Here is a 27,718-nt window from a genome sequence, read left to right on the forward strand (position 1 = left end):
ACTCTCGAGACTGGACTCTGAGAAACCCCTAACAAAAACTCCCCGGACTGAACCCTCCGGGACGGGGTGGGAGGAAGCACAGACACAATTGATGACATCATCCCTTTCATCTTCTTGATCTTATCCAAATATCCTCTGTGTCTTCTCCACATACTCTCCTCCCCGCTCTCTCCACATACTTGCCCCCTCTGACTTAGGCATCGGAGGGCCGGCGCCGGGGAGCCCGGCCACCGGCTTTTTTGCAGGATAGGACAGGACTGGACGCACCACCCCTCTTCGGACGCTCCCACGCCTCACGGTGGAGGACGCAGCCGGCCGGCGCACCGCCGTCCGCCCCCTGTAGCAGCGGAGCTCCTCCTTCTCCGGCTTCGCGGCGGCCTCCGGGTCCAATTTCCAGCAACAAGTGGAATTGATAAGATAAAATTATTTTCTTACTACTTAAGGCCAAAATATTGCCTTTGATCTTTGTGTTTATTTTCAAAAATTCAAAAAAAAGAAGAAGAAACTAGATTGAATAACTACGTACCATGAAATTTTTTTTTAAAAAAAAATCTCTGTAATATCTTAAAAGCTTTTGGCAGCAAAAATTTATTATTTTCAAAAAAATAAAAATACAAATCTAGGAATGAAAAAAATTTCATGCAATTAGCATCCCCAATATTAATCTTCGTGTAATAGTTCACTAAAATATGAAAACAAGAATGATACCAAACAGATTTTTAATGATTTCTAAAGTAGAAATTTACATGCTTCATATGCCTTCCTTTTGAATTCATTAAGTAGTTACTTATGATTCCACTTGCGTGCAGCATGCAACAACCATGAGTAGAAACATTGTAATTGTAAAAATTATTTTTACTTGATTGTCCGTGATCCATGATTACACGTGCATTTGCAGTTGATTAGTTGTTTGATGCTAAAAGAGATTTACTTGTCATTAAAATAATGTAGAATTGTTACCCCAACAAGCAATGAAATGCTTGTTTAAGCTTCTTTTATACATAATAACACTATATGTTAGCTAACAATCAGATAGATATTATAATTACTATGTATTGTATTATTTACTGCTATTTAATTATCCAAATATTGTATGATAATTTTAATTATCATAATGTAACTACAATAATATATGTTATATAATGATTATATTATTATATGATATTACAATTTAATATAAGGAGGTGAAACTCGGGTGCTGTGCAAAAGGTAATACTAATAGGTCCCTATCCATTTTTTTTAAATAATAGATCGAATTTATCTGCTCCCTTCATCCAAAAACTTCTTCTTCTTTTTTTGGCTACAACGGATGACTCAACGATTATAGTATGAATATATCCAAAAAAATCAAAATATAATAAGTCACAGAGCGCTCTAAGCAGTTTCTGTTTACCAATGTAGAAAATTTCCTCCACCCAGTCTGTAGCTCCATTGGTCTCCATATAGACATGTCTGGCCCAAAATGCAATATCTCCACTTACCATGCCCCAGATGTCCCACCTATATCATCAGTATACCCCTGGAAACAACTCTTGAATGGCTTAAAGAAACTGGTTAACCAATGCAGAGAAACAAGACCAAATTGGGCTCTGATAAGGTGGATTATTTATGCCCAATTAAGAATACACAAGATGATGTCCTCCATAACCAAAGCTTATTTAAACTTTAGTTTTACCCAGCCAAAGGAACTTATAGGGAAGGTTGTATAAGATTGCAGGCAGTAGAGCCATCTAGGAGTTCACCAAGGAGACTTAAACTTATTCATGACAAAACTTAAAATTTTCCGATGAACAGACACGTGGACGTGCCTTAATTTTAGCTATTTCAAGGGTTGACAACTACAGCCAACCAAATGTCCATGTCAAGACCCAAGTTTTTATTTCTTTTCATCATGAAGAGGTGGAATGCCCCCCTGCAAAAAAGGCTGCAAGTTCTGAAATGGTGGAGAGTAACGCGCCCATTTGTCTGCCTCCAAAGCCACAGAGACACTCACCGAACGTAGGCACCTATCTCTTGTCTGAGCTTGCCATATATGGAAAATGTTGCTGGAATGCACCTGACCTTATAGAGTTCTGTGACTGTAATCCATTATAAATTGACCCAAGGTTTCCAAGTTTGCTCATTCCCATGGATATATAGTGATAGATTGAAGGCTCAAAGTAGTATTTTTTTTATTTTTAATGTGAACCGTGCACCAATATAGAATACGTCGAAGAGAACAAGAGCTTGGGTGTACTATATATTGCTATTAAATTCCTAGTCTTGGGATGTGGATTTTAGAACTGGTGGACTAGCTAGGTGGTTGTCCTTTGCTTTCTATATAATGGCGCGTGCTTGGAAATGGACGTTCGAGCCGTCCGGAACAATTTATAAGAGTACTTGTTTTGTATGCACATTGCTTGTCATCCATTGGTGATGGAGTTCCTCATCATCTCTTCGTTTTATTAAGTATATAACTCCTCTGTTTGCTTGATTTTATAAAGGTTACCACATTGTCTAACAACTGGATTGAAATCCTGGGAGTTAAAAAAAAATCGGTATTTTGAGGTGTATGATTGATTCCCAGGACATCATATGTCAAAAGAAATTCATCAACTTCAAGGGCCTGTTTGAATATTGCTATAGGATTGAGCTTAAAATCCTATAAGATTTGGATTTATTGGCTCATTCATCTCGTATTTTCTAAGAAACTGTTCAAATCTAGCTCAGGTCCTAGCCTTTGTACTATAGAACGAAATAAAAGATTTCTACAGTTTTTTCTTTCTATAAAATTTAGGTTATATGAACAGCCTAATCCACAAATTTTACAGAATTTTCAGCCCAATCATGTAAAATATCTAAACACACACTAATAATATGTTTAGTTAGGGGAATTGGACTTTAAAATGGGAATAGAAATGAGTGGCTTCCATTTCAGCTATTTAGCTGGGAAGAGTATCTTTCGATTCTGATTTGAAGAGGAAATGAGAATTGCTTCAATCCTCCAAAATCCAATCCTAACTCTTCTCTAGAATTCAAATTAAGTTCCAATTTTGATTCCATTTTCAGTCGAACCAAATGCGTCGGAAAAAATATAACCATTCCAATTTCCATTCTAATACATTCTGATTCCCCCATTTTGATTTCAATCAGACAAATTAATTTGAGAAATTAAGAACAACATCATATAGAGGAAACTCCTTCCATGTAAAGGACATCAAAGGGCATCCACCAGACAAGACAAAATAAGCTTTACAATGGTTTCTTTAAATTCAATAATGAGGCAGGTTTTCCATGTTCCATAAGTACTATATTGCTGTATAGCCTTCTTGCTTTGTGACATTGCCACATCTCAGAATTCTGCCGAATAACTGTCAAGTACTCAATAACATTCGGCAGATCTCCTAATGGTTGTAGCTGCAGCTATCATGTTCCCATTCAGTGTGAGTGAGTTGGTTGGGATGTGATATGCGAACCGCAGTTGTAATTTAAAATGCCCAAAGTAGCGTAAGCTTTAAAATCCCTGTTTCTAATGAGCATAATGAAATTAAAAGTTTCAGTTGTCTCTCCCTACTTGACCTCCAATAAATCCTTTACAACCAATTCATATATAGATAGCAAAATTTGTAGCTTTTTCACCTGGCTTGCAATGGATCATGTTGTTGGTGTGAGTTCCATTGCTGCTTCACGTACACATTGTGAACATATGTGGTCCTTCATACCCCATTGGATTCCTTCTCTACAAACTATAGTCCTGATGACATAACTCTTTGTAAAATATCCAAAAGTAATAAATGTTCTACAGAATATCTCTTCATCATAAATTATTGTCACATGAAGCACTTGGTTCAGTCTGATATCCTGACATCCGTTCCCTCATTCTATTCATTTTTTGTAGCCACATATAAAAATAGTGATGAATTAAAGAAAACACGACTTTGTTTCTTCAATGTTGTGTTAATGATTCACTCTAAACATTTCACACACTAATTGCTCAGTATCGCAAATATAGTAAAATCAAACAATTTTTGTTTCTTTTTTTCAAATTCCGTCGTAGCCTCTTGCTAGTGGTCTCTCAAAGGAGAGTATTAGAAATTCCATTTTAATTGACTGGTCCATGCTTAATAAGTGATCTCCTGTTTAAGATCAGAAACAAAGAGATTAATATTTGGTTGTAAAGGTGCAGCTTAAAGTCAGCAGATATCACATGATATGATAAATTGCCATAATGAAACTTTGCAAATGCTACAAAACCTTAGGTGTCACCCCTTTTCCCCTTAAACATGATAACCCCTTTTCATTACTCCATGTAGTGCCTATGTTAGAAAACTGGTTATCATGTTTAAGGGGACAAGGGGTGACACCTAAGGTCCATCAAGCAATCTGAGAAATGACCTTGGATCTCACTCAGAAATCCATCATGATCTCTTATATGGGTTTTCTGAGTTGGTTATGATCCCAGACGCACAGCTCATTTACTCCCAAGTATAGACCATGGTGGAGCACTATCTTCCAAGTGGTCAGGAGTAACATCATGGTATCACATAATTCCAACTCAGTTTATATTGTTGACATAAACATCAATGAGATACACAAACCAGAAAGATAACTAGATGTGCCTCTTTCTACGTTCAAACAGATTAATTTCAGAATCACATTTGTGCTTCGGAGTTATGGAGCATTTGAACCGAAAAAAGCAGCAGCAAGAAACTGAGCTGAATCTAGCATCATATAAAAGGTACAACAAATATCCAACTTAACAGGCTTCGAACTTCTTGATCAAACAGTAAGAAAACTTGATTGTCAACTTTGTCGAATGGAATTAGAAACATATGACAGTTAATAAACTGTCAGTAGCCAAACAAGTTGGGTGCATGTAATAAGCTAATTACCAACTTTATTACTAGTTTAAGCATTGCTCAACTTCAAGTGACCGAGCATCAGTAACATAATATACACAGATGGCTTGATGTACTTCTTGTCATAGTATGTCTAGGACAGAATTGTAAGCCAGAAATGTAATTTTTCTTAAGAAAAAAAAAGATCCAGATAGAAATATAAGGCACTGATTTGATTTTGTACCATAGCTAGTAAGGTTTTCTCATGCCTAGAAGAATTAGTAAAAATGCAATACCTTTCACAAAAATGTAAAATTATCATGGCGTCTCGCAACAAATATAAATCTACATGGCCGAGTTGTTTCGCATTTCATCACTCACATTTGATGGCATTGACAGGCCTGTCATCAAGAAAATCAGTACCAACTTTTAAAAATTATCCTGAAGTGAATATATAATGCATATTGCAACATCACAAACTGATAAGAGCAACCTTCATATTTAATTGAGACATAGCTTTAAGATCAACCATTTTTCTTAAAAATAATTCCCATTTGGATCCATTACAAAGGTTGAAAGTACAAAATTTTGGCTGATTTTTTTTTTAAAAGTTATTTACAGCATCAATCATGCAACTTGAGCTGGCATGTTAATTCTCAACAATCTACATGTTTGCTTTCCTTTCCCATCTTTCCTTTGCATCAAGCCTGCAAATGGAAAAGAAATGTGTTAGAATTTACCATCGAAATACAGATCCCGATTCTATAAAAAACATGAGCCACAACATATTGGCACTTAAAGATGTAGTAGCCTGACTAATTTAAACACCAATACCAGCATTTCTGATAACAGACTGAACCAGGCAGTAAGGCATGTAATCTACCGACCAGGTCAGAAGCTGGTACCCACTACTCGGACCAGGGCCGTTTGCTCAGTTCCTGGTCGAAGTGTGCAGAACCAGTTAAATACCACTACCGTCAACTACCAATATTCAGCAGTGCTGACTGGCACTTGCTGGTTCGGCCTGGTACCTATTAAGAAAGGGTCAGTGGCACCTTTCTTTAAAATTTTTTTCTAGGTTTTCAATGGGAAGGAGGGTCGGTGAAAGGGAACCTTGTTCTCCTCCTACTCCACAATTGGCCATCATTAGCCCAAATGTGTGCCACAGAAGCTTGTAGCAAGGTAATCCATTCTCCATTCCCTTCTTTTTTCTTCTTTTAGCAAACAAGGTCCAGTATGGGATTCTGATGCATCTAAATGGAACACCTAGTGGGTCAAAAGAAGCAATCGTCTCCTAAATTCAACCACAATCATGTGGAGCAGTCCTTCATTAGAAATCAAATCATCGCTGCCCCAACTTGCAATCATCGTGATCATAGCCTTTAAAGCTTTGGATCACATCAAACACAGGCTAGAAAATCAATTTGCATGAGTGCATAACAGAAAGGAAAGATATAGGTAAAATACAAGTTAGTCAAAAGCCTTACAAAAGTACACAATTACTCAAAGGCCTTACAAAAGCACACAAATTTTTGAATAAATTTGACAGTTGTGCCATCTTGAAAGCCTTTCTCAAGATGCTGGCAGTTGATATCCGTGCGAACCTAAGGTCCCAAATAAAGACTTCATCTTTGTAGGAGAAACTCTAACCACAAAAGTTTACAAACAGTATGTGCCATCGCAGATTACTTAATTTTGACATTGCATATTGTAATTCCAATTTCCTAGTACGAATATGTTTTGAATACAAGCTTCATCCCATGTCAAAAGGCGAGCAAACCAAATGCACATTTGAGATAGGGAAGGATATGTATCATGACATTGTCTTAGATAGGGAAGGATATGAATCATGACGTATTTATGGGTTGTTTTTGGGACATTGAGAGCTGATTAATAACATTCTAAACACCTATTTCTTGGCGAAACTGTTGCAGATGCTTTGAGTGGTGATCTAACCACCAATTCCATGCATCTCTCCACTCCCCGCCTCACATCTCTGAAAGATACTTCCCCACCTTAAAAATATACCTATTGCTGGAAATTGGACCCGGGGGCAATCTTCGGTCGAGGGAGAGGGAGCTGCGGGTCACCACGGCGGTGGCGGCGACCAGTCGGCGGGCGGCGTCCTTCGTCTAGGGTGGCCGGAGAGAGGGAGCTGGGGATCCTCACGGCGGACGGCAGCGATCCGTCAGCGGGCGGCGTCCTCCGTCTGGGTGCCTGCAGACAAGCCGGTGGCCGGGTTTTCCGGCGCCGGCCCTCCGACGCTCAAGTCAGGGAGGGGGCAGATAGTGTAAGGAGGAGATGAACAGTGCTTGTAAGGCGCGGAATTTTCCAACCCCCTCCTGAGAAGCTAAGGCTCCCTTTTATAGGTGGGGGGTCGGTTTACCTGTGATGTAACAGGGCGAGGCCATAGTACGGCTCGGCATGTGGCTCAGGTCGGCGCACGGTCAGGCGAATCATTGTGCTGATGTCGGCGGTGAGGGCGTCGTACGACCCGAATCAGTACGCTACCAGGCGAATCATTGCATTGGTGTCAGAGGTATGGCCGAGATCAGAGACTTATCATGGTTGACCAGACTCTGCTGGGCTAACTTGCCGTGGAGAGCCGAGGATCCGTAGATGTCAGGAGCCATGCGCATTAATTGTGGAGTAAGCCGGAGATCCGCATTAATGGTGGAGTAAGCCGGAGATCCGCATTAATGGTGGAGTAAGCCGGAGATCCGCATTAATGGTGGAGTAAGCCGGAGATCCGCATTAATGGTGGAGTAAGCCGGAGATCCGCATTAATGGTAGAGTGAACCGGAGGTTACAGCGGCCACGCGCAATAAATGCGGAAGCAGTGGCAGGGCATGGTCCTCAGTTGGACCTCGGAGGAGTACGGCCGTAGTAGGTGGCTGACAAGGGTAGACCTTGAGCGTCAGGATTTTCCTAGGTCGGAGGTCTCGAGGTCGGATGTCTTGAGGTCGGGCGTTCCGAGGTCGGACGCCGATTTCAGCTGTTCAGGGTCGGCGATTGTGCGGCTTCTTGGGGGCATTTGTGTCACTTGGGGAAAAATCTTATTCCCCCAACACTACCCCCCGACTTCCGAGTTCGAGCAGCTTGCGGGCTCGGACGTGGGAAGTAAAGTCTATCGTTAAAGTTGGGGGGCGAATCTCGTCTGCGCCCTCGTGTTTCTTGGAGTGTTTATGGCGAGACCCGCGCCCTTGGGCGTTTCGAGATTGCTTTATTCAGCGAACTTATGGTGGAGCTCGTCTTTCCTTTTCTTGTCGTGAATGAGGCTAGGGTCTTAGCTAACCGCCTTGACGACCTCTAACTCTGTATTTTAGTTCTCGGGCCACTTAACGAAGTTGCCCTTTTCCTGAGTTATACCTTAGCCTTCTCGGATCTTAGTCATTCCGAGCAAAGGGAGCTCCGAGATTAGGTTTCCAGAAAATTTTCTAAGTCCTGTAACTCGGATCTTAGAATCGGCGAAAGTCGTCACGTTCGGCCTTTAGGAAAATCCAAGGCATTGAGGTCGGGCCTTAGCCCTTCGAGTAGGACCGGGCTAGGTCTGTTCGTGCCGCTATTCGGGGGAGTCTAGTCGGATTTCCGAACTTGACTTCCGGGTCCTTTGTAGGGAGCGCGGGCTAATAGTCGAATTATCGCCGAAGGTTTTCATAGTTATTGCTCTCGGACTCTGCCGAGATTTCAGTGAGTAAGGCTGGAATCTCTGAAGATCGCCTTAGTATCTGTGTTCGGCTGGTGCACTTGCGGCCGGGACCGCTTTCTCAGCTAGACATCGGAGTCTATGTATGGGGGCCGAGTTGGGCCCTAACTTACGGAGACTTTGTTCAAGTTGAGACTTGACGAGCGGAGACTTGTCGAACGGAGCATGCATAATGTAGTTAGGAGATCGGTCTTAAGCCGACCCATTGGAGTAGCCCGACTTTGGGGCGAGATAGGACTCCAACGTTAGATGATTAGCGGTATGTAGATAAAACTTGACAAGGAGGGCATCGAGTTGGATGTACCTCTTGCATTCTCGGAGGTATGTTTCACATGGCGGGGTAGGTTGCTTCCCTTCCTCGTCGTCCTCCGGAGTCATTTTGACTTGTGAGGGGGCTCGGGCTTCTCACGGACCCGACGACACCCACCGAAGTTGAGAGGATCTGGGGAGGCTTTATCGATCTACAGTTCTTTTCGAGGCCGAGGGAGCTTGAGACCCTCTGGTCGGACCCCGGGGCGCCTCAACCTTAGTCGAGGAGTCTTGTGTCAGGTCGGCGGGCCTGTGGGCGCTCTACCGAAGTAGGGTGCGCGCTAGTTCAATGGCAGAGCTCTGCTTCAGAAAGTATTGTCCGCTTCGGGGATCGGGGATCGTCGACCGCTCCCGGGGGTCCACTTTGTGGCGCCCCGGGTGGAACCACCCTTTCCACCCCTCACGGCTTCTTCCCGAGGTCGAGGGAGTCTGGTTCTCTACGGTCGACCCTCGGGGCATCCCGACCTTAGTCGAGGAAAAGTATTGTCCGCTTCAGGGATCGGGGATCGTCGACCGCTCCCGGGGGTCCACTTTGTGGCGCCCCGGGTGGAGCCACCCTTTCCACCCCTCACGGCTTCTTCCCGAGGTCGAGGGAGTCTGGTTCTCTACGGTCGACCCTCGGGGCATCCCGACCTTAGTCGAGGGAAAGTATTGTCCGCTTCGGGGATCGGAGATCGTCGACCGCTCCCGGGGGTCCACTTTGTGGCGCCCCGGGTGGAGCCACCCTTTCCACCCCTCACGGCTTCTTCCCGAGGTCGAGAGAGTCTGGTTCTCTACGGTCGACCCTCGGGGCATCCCGACCTTAGTCGAGGGAAAGTATTGTCCGCTTCGGGGATCGGGAATCGTCGACCGCTCCCGGGGGTCCACTTTGTGGCGCCCCGGGTGGAGCCACCCTTTCCACCCCTCACGGCTTCTTCCCGAGGTCGAGGGAGTCTGGTTCTCTACGGTCGACCCTCGGGGCATCCCGACCTTAGTCGAGGGAAAGTATTGTCCGCTCGGAGATCGGGGATCGTCGACCGCTCCCGGGGGTCCACTTTGTGGCGCCCCGGGTGGAACCACCCTTTCCACCCCTCACGGCTTCTTCCCGAGGTCGAGGGAGTCTGGTTCTCTACGGTCGACCCTCGGGGCATCCCGACCTTAGTCGAGGGAAAGTATTGTCCGCTTCGGGGATCGGGGATCGTCGACCGCTCCCGGGGGTCCACTTTGTGGCGCCCCGGGTGGAGCCACCCTTTCCACCCCTCACGGCTCCTTCCCGAGGTCGAGGGAGTCTGGTTCTCTACGGTCGACCCTCGGGGCATCCCGACCTTAGTCGAGGGAAAGTATTGTCCGCTTCGGGGATCGGGAATCGTCGACCGCTCCCGGGGGTCCACTTTGTGGCGCCCCGGGTGGAACCACCCTTTCCACCCCTCACGGCTTCTTCCCGAGGTCGAGGGAGTCTGGTTCTCTACGGTCGACCCTCGGGGCATCCCGACCTTAGTCGAGGGATCCTTGCGTCAAGCCGATGTTTCATCGTCCTGCGATACTTCTCGAGGTCGAGGGAGTTTGGAACTCTACGGTCGAGTCTCGAGGCATCCCGATTTTGGCCGGGGGAATCTGGGGATCACAGACGGCCCAACATTAGAAGAGAATTACAGTCGTCAAGATAAGAGAATTATTTTGCAGAAAAGGAACTGAGCCCATTGTCCTGATTGTCTTGAACCCCTAGGGGGTTTTACTAGTAGTACATTCGTAGATTCTCGGAGTTCCAGCTTCGCGGGATCGGAGTCCCCTCCAGGGACTTCAATTTGTATGCCCCTGGTCGTTGTACCCGGGCGATTTGATACGGCCCTTCCCAATTCGGGGCGAGCTTTTCTTGCTCGGTCGGTTGAGAAGCCTCGGCTCTCCTGAGGACGAGGTCCCCTACTTTGAAGAGCTTGGGCTTGACTCTGGAGTTGTAGTATTGGGCCGTTCGCTGTTGGTATCTTGCCATGCGGACCCGGGCGACCTCTCGTGTCTCTTCGACGAGGTCCAAGTTGCTCCTGAGCTGGGAGGAATTGGTGTCGGGGTCATAATGCTCCACCCTTGGAGAAGGCAGGCCGATCTCCAACGGGATGACGGCCTCAGTGCCGTATGCTAGGTTGAAGGGGGTCTCTCCTGTGGGCAGTCGGAACGTGGTCCGATACGCCCAAAGGACATTGTACAAGTCCTCGACCCACTGTCCTTTGGACCGATCAAGCCTAGCCTTGAGTCCCTGCAAAATAGTGCGATTAGTTACCTCAGTTTTCCCGTTTGTCTGGGGGTGAGCGACCGAGGTGAAACGGTGATCAATGCCGAGCTCAGAGCAAAATTCCCTGAAATGAACATTGTCAAATTGTCGACCATTGTCAGATATAAGGATACGGGGTAGTCCGAATCTGCAGATTATGGACTTTCACACGAAGTCCCGCATCTTTTGCTCGGTGATCCGGACGACGGGTTCGGCCTCGACCCATTTGGTGAAGTAGTCGATGGAGACGACCAGGAACTTTCTTTGTCCGGAGGCTTGGGGAAAGGGCCCCAGGATGTCGATCCCCCATTGGGCAAATGGCCAGGGGGCGATGATAGAAGTCAGCAGGGCCGAAGGTCGGCGCTGGATATTGGCGTTTCGCTGGCACCGATCGCATTTCCGGACGAAATCCGTCGCATCCTTCTGGAGTGTGGGCCAGTAATATCCTTGCCGCAGGATCTTGTGGGCCAGTGCCCGACTCTCCATGTGATTTCCGCAGATCCCTTCATGGACCTCTCGGAGGGCATAGTCCGCCTCGGAGGGGCGGAGGCATCTGAGAAGGGGAGAAGTGAATGATCGACGATAAAGTCTATTCTCGTACAGGACATACCGGGGGGCTTGGCGCTTGATTCGGCGAGCCTCCGTCTCGTCATGAGGTAAGGTCCCGTCTTGGAGATAGCAGACGAGCCCATCGATCCAGCTTGGCTCGGAGTCGATGCACATGGTGGGCTCGGGTTCTTCCGTGCTGGGGATCTGAAGATACTCGAGCGTTGTTCCCTTGGGAAGCTCGCTCATGCGGGAGGTTGCCAATTTGGACAGCTGGTCTGCCCTGAAGTTTTCCGCCCTGGAAATGTACTGAATATTGAAAGAATTCAGGGCAGACGTAAGTTCCCGCACCTTTTGGAGATTACTTTTGCATGGATGGCTCTTTAGCTTCAAAGTCTCCTTGAATCTGGTTCACTACCAGCTGGGAGTCGCTGAAGGCCGTCAGGTCTTCCACTTTCAGTTCTTTTGCCAGCTTGAGCCCGGCGATGAGGGCCTCATACTCGGCCTCGTTGTTCGAAGCCGGAAACTCGAGGCGCAAGGCTTGCTCGGCCACCACTCCGTCTAGACTAGTGAGGATGAGTCCGGCTCCACTACCCCCGAGGTTGAAGACCCGTCCGAGTGCAGGACCCATGGTTGCCTCGGGGCTTCCTCCGCGGATACGGGTGGCAACTCGGGGTCGTCCGGCAGGGTACACTCCACGATGAAGTCAGCGAGTATTTGGGCCTTGATAGCCGGCCTGGGCCGATACTCGAGGTCAAATTCCCCGAGCTCAACCGCCCATTTGGCGATCCTCCCCGCACGATCCGACCTTTGCAATATTTGCTTCATAGGCTGGTCGGTCAATATAGCTATTGTGTGGGCTTGGAAGTAAGGCCTGAGTCTCCGAGCCGAGATGATGAGAGCGAAGATGGTCTTCTCAAGTTTAGAATATCGGGTCTCAGCATCCCTGAGAACCCGGCTGGTGTAATAGACCGGCTTTTGGAGCTTGTCCTCTTCCCGGACGAGGACTGAGCTCACTGCGGCCGGGGAGATGGCCAGGTATAGATAAAGAACCTCGCCCTTCTGGGGCTTGGTGAGCAGCGGGGGAGAGGCCAGAAGGCTCCGGAGCTCTTCAAAGGCTCGCTGGCATTCTTCTGACCACCGGAAGTCTTTCGGCCGTTTGAGGCTTTTGAAGAAAGGGAGGCAGCGCTCGGCTGACCGAGAGACGAACCTTCCGAAGGCGGCAACTCGCCCTGCGAGCCGCTGCACCTCCTTAACTGTCTTCGGAGGCGACATCTCTTGCAGTGCCCGATTTTCTCCGGGTTGGCTTCAATTCCGCGCTGGGTCACTATGAAACCCAGGAACTTGCCCGAGTTGACCCCGAACGCACATTTCGCCGGGTTGAGCTTCATTTTGTATCTTCTGAGCTTGGCGAATGTCTCGTCGAGATCGGCTATGTGGTGTTCTGCCGCTCGGCTTTTCACCAACATGTCGTCCACGTAGACTTCCATATTTCGGCCGATCTGGTTCTTTGAAAATTTGGCTGACCAGTTCTCTGATAGGTGGCCCAGCGTTTTTTTAGGCCAAAGGGCATCACCTTGTAGCAGTAGGTGCCCTTGTCGGTGATGAAGGCCGTCTTCTCCTCGTCTTCTGGCGCCATTCGGATTTGATTGTACCCTGAAAAGGCGTCATAAAATGTTAGCAGTGGTGCCCTGAAGTAGAGTCGACGAGCTGGTTCGATGCTTGGAAGGGAAAGCTGTCTTTCGGGCAGGCCTTGTTCAGGTCGGTGTAGCCACGCACATACGCCATTTCCCGTTGGCCTTCTTTACGGAGGACTACGTTGGCGAGCCAGTCCGGGTAGGAGACCTCCGGATGAAGCCGGCTTCGAGGGAGTTTGTCCACCTCCTCGGCCGCAGCACTTTGCCGCTCCGGGGCGGAGCCCTTTTCTTCTGCTTTACAGGCCTGCTGGTTGGCCTCACCTGGAGTCGGTGAACCTTGACCTCAGGGTCAATTCCCGGCACGTCCGCAGGCGACCAGGCGAAGACGTCAGCATTGTCCCGCAGGAAGCTGACGAGGCGATCCCTCTCGCGGCGCCGAGGCCGGAGCCGACCTGCACGGTTAGCTTGAGAAAATTTCTTTTAGTGGAACTTGAACCAGGAGCTCACGGCTCTACTTGCTTCTTCCAGAGGGTGTCCCTCGCATCGAGAGTTTCTATGGGCAATGAAGGGCCCGTTGGCTGGATTGTCGCCTCGGTCGGTTGCTTACTCGTGGGCCGCCGTGTAGCATTGCTGCGACCAGCTGGTCTCCTCGGACCTCGCCTACTCCTTGGCCCGGTGGGGAACCGCATGAGCAGATGGTGGGTTGAAACTACGGCTCGAAGGCATTCAGCCCTGGCGCCCAAGGATGCGTGTAGAGCCGAGGGCAGTCGGACCACCAGGAAGTCCGTCCTCACAGTGCTCTCCCGGGGGCGAGGCCCAACTGTGACAAGGAAGCTGGTCTCACCTCGACCGGGACCGAATCTCCGGTGAACCCGACCAGTGGGGCGTTGATCCTCCCGGGAGATGTCCTTGTCAACCCCCATTTTTTGGTAGGCATGATATACAAATGTTGGCTGAGCTTCCATCGTCAACTAGGACAACGCTTTACATCGAACTTATTATCAATCATTGAGATGACACAGCGTCATCGTGAGGGGTCTCGACCCCTTCTAAGTCCTCGTCCGAGAACGAGATGACTTCATCAGTGCGTGGGCGTTTCGGGGGTGCTCCCGGGGCGGCTGCTCCTGCTGAGGCCCTTCCAATCATGTTGATGGTGCCGGGCAATGGGCCTGTTGTCGTCTGGATTTTCGGTTGGTACGACATCCTCCGCCGGCCTCCTTTCCTCGCGCCGGTTTCTCACGAACCGGTTGAGTACTCCTCGACGGATGAGTGCTTCTATCTCGTCCCGGAGCTGGAAGCAGTCCTCCCGTGTCGTGCCCACGGTCCTCGGGGAAGCGACAGTACTTCCTGGGATTACGGGGGAAATCCGGTGTCTCGCATAGGCGGCGGGGGTCGGAAGAAGTCCCGACCCTCAATTTCCATCAGGATCTCGGCCCGGGGGGCGTTGACGGGGTGTATAGTTCTCGTACTTTCCCCGGGTACGTCCGAGGCCGCGGTGGGGACCTCGGTCGAGGAGGGGTCCTCTGCTGAGGTCGCCCCTGCTGACGGGGCGGGCTCCTCAGTCTGAGGAGATTCTTCTCATGGCGAGGGGATCGGCTCCTCTGTTGGCCGCGCTCCTCGGCGGCGCTTCTTCTGCTTCTTAGAGGCGGGCTCGATTGCTCCCCGCCTAGAGGCAACTGCCTCCTCGGCCTTGGCATACTTCCGGGCCCGGGCCAACATTTCGGTGAAGTCGGCCGGGAAGCTCTTCTCGATGGAGAAGAGGAATCGGTAGGAGCGAACCCCAGTCTTCAGAGCCGACATGGCTATCCGACTGGTCTAGCTCGCGGACCTCCCATGTGGCGGCGGTGAAGCGGTCCAGGTATTTCCTTGAGGGACTCCCCTCTTTCTGTTTGATGTCGAGGAGGGAGTCTGACGTCCGTTGCTGGCGCCGGCTGGCAGCAAAGTTGGTGGCGAACTGCCTGCCGAGTTGCCTCAAAAGAGGACACCGGTGTTCGGCTTCAGTCCAGAAAACCCAAAGCCGAGCGGTCCCTCGGAGGGTTTCTGGGAAGGCCTTGCAAAGTATGGCCCTCCGAGGACCCTTGTAGGGGCCATGAGGGCCCGATTAGCATCTCCAAGTGGTCGAAGGGGTCGGTGATTCCGCTGTACAGGGCTCCACCTGAGGCATTTTGACCTTGCGGGAACCGGCTCATCCTCCGATTCCGGCAGGGAGAAGGGGGACTTGGTAGTGAAGCTCAACGTCTCCCTCCTGCGGAGTCGCCTTCTTTACTGTGAGAGCGCTGCATTTTGGCGTCCAAGTGCCTCAACTTTCTGTCCGAGCTTCACCCCCACCCCAGCGGGTTGTCGCCGCGGTTTGCGCCGGCTCACGGCGGTCCGGGGCTGACTCAGCCTCAGAGGGCTGGAGTCCTTCTGTTGAGAGCCTCCCCGGTAGCTCTCTCTGGGGGGAAGTCCGTTCTTCGTTATTGGCTCTGGAGGAGCCATGTAGATTCTGGCCGGGGAGAACCGGGCCGTTGGGAAGAAATTCCGGCGGGACCTGGGCCCGCGGGGGAAGCGTTGGTAAAGCTTCCTCGCGTCGCAGGCCCTGAACGGCGGCGGCAAGGGCCTGGACTTGCTGTACTAAGGCGTTGAACTGTTCCGGCTGGACCCTGAGGAACTGGGTCAGCCGGAGTTGGAGAATTCTGGACAGAGCGTCCAGGACTTTGCGGGGGACGCCGGGAGACGTTGGAGGCTCCCTTACTTCTCAACTTCATGACTGCTACTCGGGCCCTTCCTCTAGCGCCAACTGTTGCTGGAAATTGGACCCGGGGGCAATCTTCGGTCGAGGGAGAGGGAGCTGCGGGTCACCACGGCGGGGCGGCGACCAGTCCGGCGGGCGGCGTCCTTCGTCTGGGGTGGCCGGAGAGAGGGAGCTGGGGATCCTCACGGCGGGGCAGCGATCCGTCAGCGGGCGGCGTCCTCCGTCTGGGTGCCTGCAGACAAGCGGTGGCCGGGTTTTCCGGCGCCGGCCCTCCGACGCTCAAGTCAGGGAGGGGGCAGATAGTGTAAGGAGGAGATGAACAGTGGCTTGTAAGGCGCGGAATTTCCCAACCCCCTCCTGAGAAGCTAAGGCTCCCTTTTATAGGTGGGGGTCGGTTTACCTGTGATGTAACAGGGCGAGGCCATAGTACGGCTCGGCATGTGGCTCAGGTCGGCGCACGATCAGGCGAATCATTGTGCTGATGTCGGCGGTGAGGGCGTCGTACGACCCGAACCAGTACGCTACCAGGCGAATCATTGCATTGGTGTCGGAGGTATGGCCGAGATCAGAGACTTATCATGGTTGACCAGACTCTGCTGGGCTAACTTGCCGTGGAGAGCCGAGGATCCGTAGATGTCAGGAGCCATGCGCATTAATTGTGGAGTAAGCCGGAGATCCGCAATAATGGTGGAGTAAGCCGGAGATCCGCATTAATGGTGGAGTAAGCCGGAGATCCGCATTAATGGTGGAGTAAGCCGGAGATCCGCATTAATGGTGGAGTAAGCCGGAGATCCGCATTAATGGTAGAGTGAACCGGAGGGTTACAGCGGCCACGCGCAATAAATGCGGAAGCAGTGGCAGGGCATGGTCCTCAGTTGGACCTCGGAGGAGTACGGCCGTAGTAGGTGGCTGACAAGGGTAGACCTTGAGCGTCAGGATTTTCCTAGGTCGGAGGTCTCGAGGTCGGATGTCTTGAGGTCGGGCGTTCCGAGGTCGGACGCCGATTTCAGCTGTTCAGGGTCGGCGATTGTGCGGCTTCTTGGGGCATTTGTGTCACTTGGGGAAAAATCTTATTTCCCCAACAATACCTATAATGGTTATTTTCTTGCACTCAAAAGGTGATAAACAGGATAGGTGCCGCCAGCTGATAGCAGGAATGTATCTATCAAGTTACATAAATAATAGAAAATATCTTTAAAAGATAGATAACATCCATCCATGTTTCCTCTCACATACATCATATGAACCTAAGAGTGGTAGTAATTATTAAGTTGAATACATGAATGAGAAATCACAATTTCCCTTTGTGGTTCCACTAATATCTTTCATCTTTCACAACTTTCACCACAGTCACGTTTAGGTTGACAGGAGTTTCCATGCATTGAATCCCAACAAATTAAATCTCTCATAGAAGATCAATAACACACACCATGCTGCATAGATAGATTCCCTCTATAGACCAGGCCATCTCAACCCTAAGAAGTGTCTATTTTACCAAGATATATGGTGTAAAATTTTTCTTGTAATGTTGTTCAAACTGTTGATGCCTTCAACATCACTAAAATTATTATGATTCTACCCACTAACATAGACACTGAGAAACTAAGACTAGTTGATTAGAAGAATTTTGCAGTTAGGATGGCTAACAAGAGCCAATGAAGAATATAAATACTAATTCCAACTACACTAACAAAAGCCTAACTCTTGCAGTTATTCAAGTCCACACTCAACTTTGTTCTACCTTTATCATGCTTGCTTAAGCAACAATTCTTGTATGCTGTTTTCTCCTAGTAAACACTCAAGTAGTGCTTTTCAGTGCAGCAGCCAATGTGCATAGCAATCCTTCATATAGGACTTAAATTTTGATGCCAGAAAAGAAAGTCTCAAAGTTATTCACCGCTGCTGACTACGCCCCTTAGCAAACTAAACCATACTAGGTTTTGGACGCATATGGCTTACAATATTGATGCTTTTAGGATAGAAAGAGCTGAAAAAGCTAAAGATACCATGAAATTGTTGGAAGTTAATGCAACTTAGAGCTTGTTTTTAATTACTGTTATGTTTCCTATGGCAGTCCAAGTTGTATGGGTCAATGTTGTCTCTTCATTTCTCTATGATCATGTCTGCTCTCTTTAATGTTCCAGAACTGTTCAAGTGTGTTTTAAGAAAATTTGTAAGCCCTGCTGTCTTGGAAGGAAGTCTAAAAGATATAAGAAAAATCCCTTCAGAATATTGCCTCTGTTACTCTCTGCACATCTGATTTGTGAGCTCTACTGTAGCAACTCAAGTTTGATTAAATTAGAAACTTTATTCAGGTTCTTTAGACAACCAACAACTGGTATCAGAGCAGTGTTTCGATAGATATATCTAGGCGTATTTCTCCCACAAAAGAAGACAGCAACTACAGGACCAGATGGCTTCCTCTGCTGCAGAAAATCCTGCTTCTTCTTTCTCTGTTATTCCAGTTTTTGGAGGTGAAAAATTATGAATTTTGGAAGGTGAAAATGAGGACTTTGCTCTTGTCTGAGGTCTTGGAACATTGTTGAAAAAGGTTTCAAAGATCCTGATGATGAGAGTGGACTTTCTAATGCCCAAAGGAAGAGACTTGATGCAAACAGAATGACAGATGCTAGAGCCTTCTCCAAGATTCAAAATGGAGTTTCTCCAACCATTTTTCCAAGAATCATCAGAGCCAATACAGCCAAACAAGCCTGGGAGACCTTGCAACGGGAGTTTCAAGGTGACAGTAAGGCCATAACAGTAAAACTCCAATTCTTACGAAGGGAGTTTGAAAATTTAAAAATGAAGCAATCTGAATCTGTAAAAGATTATTTCTCCAGAGTCATTAAGGTGGTCAATCAGATTGAAGACGTATGGTGAAGATATTTCTGATCAGAAGATAGTTGAGAAAATCTTAATCAGCTTGCCGGAAAAATATGATTACATTGTTGCAGCAATTGAAGAGTCAAAGGATCTCAGCACCTTGTCCGTTGAGCAATTGATGGGTTCCTTGGAGTCTCATGAGCAGAGGAGACAATGGCATTCAGACCAATCGATTGAAAGTGCTTTTCAATCAAAGCTCAACTTGAAGCCTCAAAGATCCTTCAAGAAAGGTGATTCAAGCAATCAACAAAGAAGATGGAAGAAGAATGACTCAAAGAAGGAAGAAAGAAAATATGAGAAAGGTATGTTCTCCAATGACTCTAAAATGTTATATAAGATTTGCAAAAAGACAAACCATGATACCTCAAGTTGCTGGCATCGTGGAAAAGCCTCAATGCAATCACTGTAAGAAGTTTGGGCATATTGAAAAAAATTGCAGATTTAAGACAAACAATCAAGCTAACTTCACTGAGCAAAAGGATGATGATGAAGGAAATTTATTTTATGCTTGCCAAGTAGCTTGTGAAGAAAGAATAGTGTATGGTACCTAGATAGTGGGTGTAGTAATCATATGTCACCAAATGAAAAAATATTAGTTGGTATTGATACTACAGTCACACCTAAGGTACGGTTGGAAAATGGAGCTATTGTTCAAGCCAAAGGAAAAGGAAGCATTGCTGTTGAAACTAGAAAAGGAACGAAGCATGTTCATGATGTTTTGCTTGTTCCTAACCTTGAACAGAACTTGCTAAGTGTTGGGCAACTAGTGGAGAATGGCTATTGTCTCTGCTTTGAAGATGATGGCTGCATAATTTATGATCGAAAAAATAAGACTATGGCAATTGCATCTGTCAAGATGACCAAGAACAGAAATTTTTTTATTGAATTCAAGTATGAATCAGTTTCAGCTTTTAAAGGAGAAGTTGTTGAAGATTCTTGGCTATGGCATAAAAGATTTTGTCATCTAAACTTCCATAGGCTAAAGCTATTAAAGCAGAAAAAATATGGTGAATGGGCTGCCTGACATTGAAATCAGTTTGGATCCATGTGAAGGGTGTATAATGGGCAAGCAGCATCGTGGATCATTTCCAAAACAAAGCTCATGGAGAGCAAAGGCACCATTGGAGCTTATACACACGGATATATGTGGACAAATGAGAACTCCCTTTTTGAATCACTACAGGTACTTTCTTATTTTTGTTGATGATTTCTCTCGAATGACCTGGGTTTATTTTTTGAAAGAAAAATCAGAGGCCTTTCTTGTATTCAAGAAATTCAAGGCATTCGTTGAGAAACAAAGTGCAAGACTATTAAGACTATTCGAAGTGACAGGGGAGGTGAGTACACTTCAGAAAATTTTGAAGAATATTGCAAAGATGAAGGTATTTGGAAGCAATTGACAGCAGGGATATAGCCCACAGCAAAATGGAGTAGCTGAGCGCAATAACTGGACTCTTGTGAAGATGGCTACCTCAATGTTAAATGAGAAAGGCTTACCAAAAACCTTCTGGGCTGAAGCTGTTCATACAGCAGCTTATATTCTCAACAGAAGTCCAACAAAGGCAGTGAAGAACAAGACTCCAATTGAAGCTTGGTGTGGAATCAAGCCATCGGTAAGGCATTTCAAAGTTTTTCGGTTGCATTTGCTACTCACACATTCCTAGTGTGAAGAGAGCAAAGTTTGATATGAAAATGTAAAATGTATCTTTGTTGGATATAGCTCGGAGACAAAAGGGTATCGGCTTTATAATATTGAAACTAAAAAATTAATCATCAGTAGAGATGTTATTTTTGATGAAAAAGCTTCATGGGAGTGGACTAACAATAGAGTGCAGGAGATTCCATCTAAAACATGTGAAGTGGAGCACAATACTCCAGAAATTTCAGATGATGGAGCTTCCTCTCAGTCATTTACAGCCCCATCAAATCCAAGCTCAAGCTCGGGATTGTCTTCTCCCATCAACTCTTCAGCTGAAAGTCCTCCAAGAAGGATGCGAAGTCTGAGTGAAGTGTATGAGGCATGCAATTTTTCTGTCCTAGAACCTGGAAGCTTTGAAGAAGCAAAACAGCAAGAAGTTTGGGTCAAAGTAATGGAAGCAGAGATGGGTATGATAGAAAAAAACCATACATGGGAGCTTGTTGATCGGCCTAAAGGAAGAGATGTACAAAAGCACAAAGCAAGGCTTGTCGCCAAAGGATTCGCGCAAAAGCCAGGTATTGACTTCTATGAAACTTTTGCACCAGTTGCAAGACTTGAAACTATAAGAACTATCATTGCTCTTCCTGCTCAAAGATGCTGGAAAATATACCAGCTTGATGTTAAATCTGCTTTTTTAAATGGGACACTTGAAGAAGAGATATATGTTGAGCAACCACCGGGATTCTTGGTGAATGGGGGGGAACATAAAGTGTACAAACTGAAAAAGGCCCTTTATGGGCTGAAGCAAGCTCCACGGACTTGGTATAGTGAGATAGACAAGTACTTCACCAAGAAGGGCTTTGAGAAAAGCCAAAGTGAACCCACTCTCTATGTCATAAAGAAAAAAGCTTCCATGTTGATAGTCTTAATTTATGTTGATGACTTAATCTTTACTGGTGATGATGAGAGATTGATTCAAGAGTTCAAAAGAGATATGATGCTGGCTTATGCAATGAGTGACATGGGGCTAATGCATTATTTTTTGGGAATTGAAGTATCCCAAACACAAAATGGCATTTTCATTTCTCAAAAGAAGTATGCAGAAGGCATTATTAAAAAATTCAAAATGGACAGATGCAAGTCAGTTTCTACTCCCTTGGTTCCAAATGAAAAGTTGAAGAAGGATGATGGTGCTAAGAAGGCAGATGCTAAAATGTATAAAAGTTTAGTTGGTAGCCTCTTGTATCTTATAGCCACTAGACCAGACATAATGTTTGCTGCAAATTTACTTTCCCGCTACATGCAAGAACCAAGTCAGAACCATTATGGAGCTGGGAAAAGAGTTCTTAGATACTTGAGAGGCACTCTTGATTATGGGATTTTTTACAAGGCTGGAGAATGTGCAAGTTTAATTGGTTACAGTGACAGTGATTGGGCTGGTTGTTTGGATGATATGAAGAGCACAAGTGGCTATGTTTTTTCTCTTGGTTCAGGCATATGTTCATGGGCATCTAAGAAGCAAAACATTGTGGCGCAATCTTCAGCAGAAGCAGAATATGTGGTTGCAGCAAAAGCAACTTCACAAGCTGTGTGGCTGCGAAGAATTCTTGAAGACATTGGAGAAAGACAGGAAGAAGAAACCATATTGTTTTGTGACAACAAATCAGCCATTGCTATTGGGAAAAATCCAATCAGTCATGATCATACCAAGTATATTGCAATCAAATACCATTTCATAAGGGAAGCTATAGAGAATGGTGAAATTCAGCACAAGTATTGCAAGAGTGAAGAGCAGCTAGCAGATATACTGACAAAAGCACTCCCAAAGAACAAGTTTTGTTATCTCAGAAATCTCATTGGAGTTGTGAAGAAAGTGCATTAAGGGGGAGTGTTGGAAGTTAATGCACTTAGAGCTTGTTTTAATTACTGTTATGTTTCCTTTGCAGTCCAAGTTGTATGGTCAATATGTCTCTTCATTTCTCTATGATCATGTCTGCTCTCTTTAATGTTCCAGAACTGTTCAATGTGTTTTAAGAAAATTTGTAAGCCCTGCTGTCTTAGAAGGAAGTCTAAAAGACATAAGAAAAATCCTTCAGAATATTGCCTCTGTTACTCTCTGCACATCTGATTTGTGAGCTCTGCTGTAGCAACTCAAGTTTGATTAAATTAGAAACTTTATTCAGGTTCTTTAGACAACCAACAGAAATATGTGATGGTATTTAACAACAAGGGGTAAAATACATGCATCTAATGATCAGCTTTATACTAGATCAATCAAATATCTTTATAGTGGGAACATGAAAAATTAAATAAAGCCCCCACTTTCCCTTAGGGAACAAGAATGCATCTGACACATTCATTTTCTCAGAACAGATCATTGGGGTCAAAGCCATAAACACAGTGTTCATAAAACTTGAAAGAAGTAAATTATAACCATCTATAGCATGCTTCATAAAGAACATGTACCTTCAACTTAAACAGAAAATATAACGATATTCTGACATCTTGATGTAAAGAATTATTTCAAAAATCAAAAAAATAAATGACAGTATGAAGCATGTGAAGTTTTTAGTTTTCTATGTTTGTCATGGATCAAGGATGCACCCATGGATTCATGACAAATATGAATGCGACAAAAATGTTGAAACAAGGTCACAAACAGAAGGACAAGTTATGAGAAAGAAACACTACCCCCAATGTAACTTCCGTCTCTTCCTTGAGTCTGGATTTGTTTTTTCTACCTGATGAAATGAGAAAAAAGAGTTAGGTCCAATAAGTCAACTGGGAATTTTTTTGAGTGACAAAAATAGACTTGAAGCAACCTGCCATTCAAATATAAAGATTTGAAGTATTAGTAAAACTAATTACCCAAAATCCTACAGCCTCGCCTCATTAATAAATAGCATAAGAAACAATATTATTAATTTTATGGTAAACTAATCCTGATTAATTTGTATATCTGAAGATACTGGAGGGTGCCTTTTATCTATTTTCTTTTTTGCAATCTGAAAAAAACTGTTTAATTCATTCACGCATATCCACAAATTTATTCCAGAGCCAGCAGATGTATCATGATTATCATGATTAAGCATAGACCGATCCTTTAAATTGCTACAAAGAAATTACACAAAGATGATCACAAGAATTAAGAAGTGACATGGACTTTAAATGTTTATTAATCAAGAAAAGAAAAAGCAGTTTGTTGCACTTACCAAGCAAGTATTCTCTTTTAATTTGGAAACATTTGAATCTTCAGTGTCACCAGATGCAGATATATCTTTACCATCCTTAATGTCAAGCTCCTCCAAGCACAGATTCGCATCCCTACCAGAATTCCCTGAAGAAATCACAAAAATATGAATGAACTGATTATGATAACAAAAGGTTAGAGATCAGAAGGTACCTTTAAATTTTGCTTTATCCTTTGTTTTTTCCTTTTAACAACAATCGTTTATTGTGTAGTTCCTGTAGAATGCAACAATAACAACAAATAAGAATGAGAGCTGTAATAATATAATGAGAATGTGATAAACCACACCTATGGAAGATTCAAGAGCCCCGCCTGATGATTCGACTCTGAATATGTGGGGAAACATATAGAGCACAGAAAGGAAACATTAGACAGATCATGGTTTCAAGTCTATCTATAACTCTAAAAATAAAACTAAAATATGTTCACATCAACCAAAGGCAATTTGGAATTCGGGTTAGTTTCATAATTTCAACTACAACTAACTTATGGGGCCAAATTTATTGTATATACGGTCCAAAATGTCTTAAGCAATAATCTTAATTTGAGGCTTGTTATTTTTCATTCTTTTTGAGATTGTTCTTGTGTGATATATTAAGCCTCTCAAAAGCCTTTTTTGCAAGATTGAATTCAAAATTTACAATTTTTAAGTAGAATTACAAGCAAGTAGGTGTTGGTTTGCATTTTTTTTCCTAGGATACGCTATTATTCTGTAAACCTAATCAAAAAGTGCAATATCTTGTAAACCTTGCTCACAACTTGTAAAGTATCACAGAAAACAGTAAAAATCACAAACTATGATATGTTTTTGTAAAATGTTAAAAAAACATTTTTTTTATTTCAACAACATTAATTTATATTGTTGGTGTAGAAGATTCTCACTAAACAACATACTATCACTTTAATATTTTGTCTGATCTATTGGTGTAATTTGTGATATCTTCTCTTATTCTTTTTCTAATTCCTAGGCTTTATTTTTATTCTTACAGTTTCTAAAAGGTGTCAAATAATTCAAATTACATTAAAAACAACTGAAGGTTCAAAATCATACAATATACTCTCCACTGATATCTGAATGTTGTTCTCTTCTATTTATATTTTTCTATTTCTTTAGGACTTCAGACCAAAACTCTGAAATTTGCATCTGAACAGCCAAAATTGTTGAAACAACTCTTTGACTTTGCCCAAGCCAAATAATTGAATCTTTAAGAGCCTTTGTAAGGAAGAACAGATTAAGATAAAAATCAAGGATTCATAAGAGGGTTAAGCAAGCAGGAGAAAAATAGTTGAATCCATCACAAAAAGTTTATTTCTCAAGATCTCAAACTTCGTAATCATGGCCCTACTCTTGAAAGCTTACATAGATCCCCAACAAAACTAAGTTTAGAAAACTTTTAATAACAAACTTGATTCTAAAGTATAAAACTATTATCATGATTAGAATACTATTTTTACGTAATGAATATTTAGCCGACGGCCATGAGAGATTGATCCTAAAATCAAAAAAAAAAAAAAAAATCCCAAAAACCTAAATTTGCCAAATTCCAACAATTGAGCGAGAACTTTTGCATTCTAGGAGCTTTCAACTCTCTTAGAGATTCATGTTTTGTCCACACAATCTAAAATATTTCTAAATCCGAGCCACATCAAACTCCCCCTTTTGAGAACTTGTCCCTTGTTATAAAGGGCGGCCCTATGCACCAGGCTCTTGCCATTGTGGGGTTTGGGGAGGGTCAAATGCGTGCGACATTACCTCTATGTGCAGAGAGGCTATTTCCATAGAGCTTATCCACAATTCAAAGGTTATTTCCATAGAACTTATCCGCAATTCAAAAACAAAAATTAGAACCTTTATGATAAAGAAGAGCTAAAGACAAAGTTAAATAAGAGAGCATACGAGGAGGGTTAAAAGAGAAGAGAAGATGAGTCGTGAAATCCACCACAAAGGAATATTTATCATCTCAAAAAAAACAAATATTTTGATGATAGTGTTTCTCTTAAAAGTGTAAATAGATCTATAATAATACAAAACCGAGAACTTTTTTTAATAAGTGTGAACTAGAGAATTCCTATTATAACTAAAATACTGTTAACCTAAGGTTGCTCAAAAAAAAATCAGCAATTGGGGAAAAATTCATGATTAAGTTACAGTATAATTTTGACCAAACCCTTACCTCTAAATGAGATATCAATCCTAAATCTTCCAAAGACCCTTCCAACAAATAAAATATCACAGAAATCCAATATTGAATGAAAAGTTCAGCCTTCATGAAGCCCGTTAGCTACAGTGCAGTAAATTTCATCCATTCAATCTAACGAATCACCAAAATTATGCCGCATGAGAACACAATGAGTAGAGTATTCTTGGATAATATTGAGCTTTATTCTTACCCAGCACATCACATGCTATATCGAGCTCGAGAAGACTTCAAAGACTCTTAACAAAAATTTACTGTGGCTTCAAAGAGTGCAACCATAATGGTGACTAGGCTGACAAATTTTCAAGAAGAACATGCAAGGGTAAAAAGTTATCAAGGGAGTCAGTTGAAAGTGTTGATGATGATGCAGCTAATCATGCTCCCAATGAGGAATCAAACTCAGATTCTGATTAGCTGAATGACTATCAATTTCAGAGATACAATTTCGATGACTACAGCCAAAAAATAATTAAAGGCATCAAAAAATATAAAGAAAAAAATTCAGAAAAGTTCAAAATAGGAAAAAAAGACAAATTCAAATGTAATTATTTCAAGAACATTTGCAGTTCATGGATCCTTGAATGCACAGTTTTGGCAGTATCAGAGTAAAACCAATTAGCAGCATATAAAATAATTCTAAAAAAATGTTAAAAACATCCTTCTTCACAACATTTTGGAGTGCTGGATCTAATCTAACACTTGACAATCTAATTGTCTACAAAAGCATGACCTAATTTCATTAAAAAATATGAAAATTTTGTTCAGAAAAAATCATGATATAACTAGAAGTATTTGCAAAATTTGTACTGAAACATGAAAAATCAACAGGGCATCATGAAATATTAAGAAAATGTCCAAGGAACTTCTGCGGTTCAAACCCAGGATCATAAAGAATAACATATGATATCAGATTTCATAACTCCGAGCTTAATGCCCTCTAGAAGGTTTTCTTTCCTTTAGTTTTGACCTTGACCTTTATACAACGGCAGGATCTAGGCCAAGAATCTTTATGATGAGGTATAGGATACACATTGCCCATTATAGAACACCTTATGGAAGTTATCCCCAAACTGTTCCGTGTGAGCATTCGAGGATGCCACCAGTAATCTGAGAAAAGTAGAAAAATAACACCTTGATAGCAACCAAAAAAAAAAAAGAAGAAGAAGAAAAAGAAAGAAAGAGAATTCTTGGATGAAGGGAAACGTTGCTCTGAAGCAGAAAAAGATTATACCATCTTTCCCAATCAAGTTTCAATTATCAGTTATATCCGTTTCTTGTACACTTCTTAATATTATTTTCCGTGTATCCAGAGCCATGTAGCACACATCTTTGATGATATTGAATCAAATCTAAGCGGAAATTTTTCTCGGGAAGCTGTATAAAAACAGGAATTCCCATCATTGAAATTAACAGCATAGAAAAGAAAAAATAAACAGTAGAAAGATTTCGGAACTTATCCAGAGAAAGAGAGGGGAAATCTACCCGGAACTTGTCGAGCTGAGACTGGGTGACCTTCGAAGATTTGAAATTGGTTTGGAGGAGTGGCGTTGCAGCCAACGCAGCCTCCCTCCTCGCGTTCTCCTCCTCCTCCTCTCCCATGGCGTCCTTGAGAACATAAGCTAGGGGCAAGGGAGAAAATATAAAGCCGTCCTAAATCTGGTGCCCCCAACCCAAAAAAAAAAAAAGAAAGAAAAAAGAAAAAAAAAGAAATGGAGGACCTCGGCCTCCATGGGCCGGCCGATGCCGACATGGAC

General features: G+C 44.3%; 1 non-coding gene across 3 annotated transcripts; it reads right to left on the reverse strand.

The window, feature by feature from the left end:
- Nucleotides 1-3,219: 3,219 nt before the first annotated feature.
- LOC103712783 lies at nt 3,220-27,624 on the reverse strand. Of its 3 annotated transcripts, none has more exons than XR_005511657.1 (7): nt 27,447-27,624; nt 23,920-23,981; nt 23,729-23,853; nt 23,208-23,257; nt 5,114-5,524; nt 3,619-3,733; nt 3,220-3,508 (listed from the first exon to the last, which is right to left on the reverse strand). It is a non-coding gene; the product is annotated as an uncharacterized LOC103712783 (transcript). The 3 variants fall into 3 exon arrangements; XR_005511656.1 differs by lacking the exons at nt 3,220-3,508; nt 3,619-3,733 and adding an exon at nt 3,830-4,115 and having other exon boundaries at nt 5,114-5,218; nt 5,311-5,524; nt 27,447-27,612; XR_005511655.1 differs by lacking the exons at nt 3,220-3,508; nt 3,619-3,733 and adding an exon at nt 3,821-4,115 and having other exon boundaries at nt 27,447-27,615.
- Between the last annotated feature and the right edge of the window lie 94 nt (nt 27,625-27,718).

Source organism: Phoenix dactylifera, chromosome 4, assembly GCF_009389715.1.
Source record: "Phoenix dactylifera cultivar Barhee BC4 chromosome 4, palm_55x_up_171113_PBpolish2nd_filt_p, whole genome shotgun sequence".
Taxonomy (NCBI): Eukaryota; Viridiplantae; Streptophyta; class Magnoliopsida; order Arecales; family Arecaceae; genus Phoenix; species Phoenix dactylifera.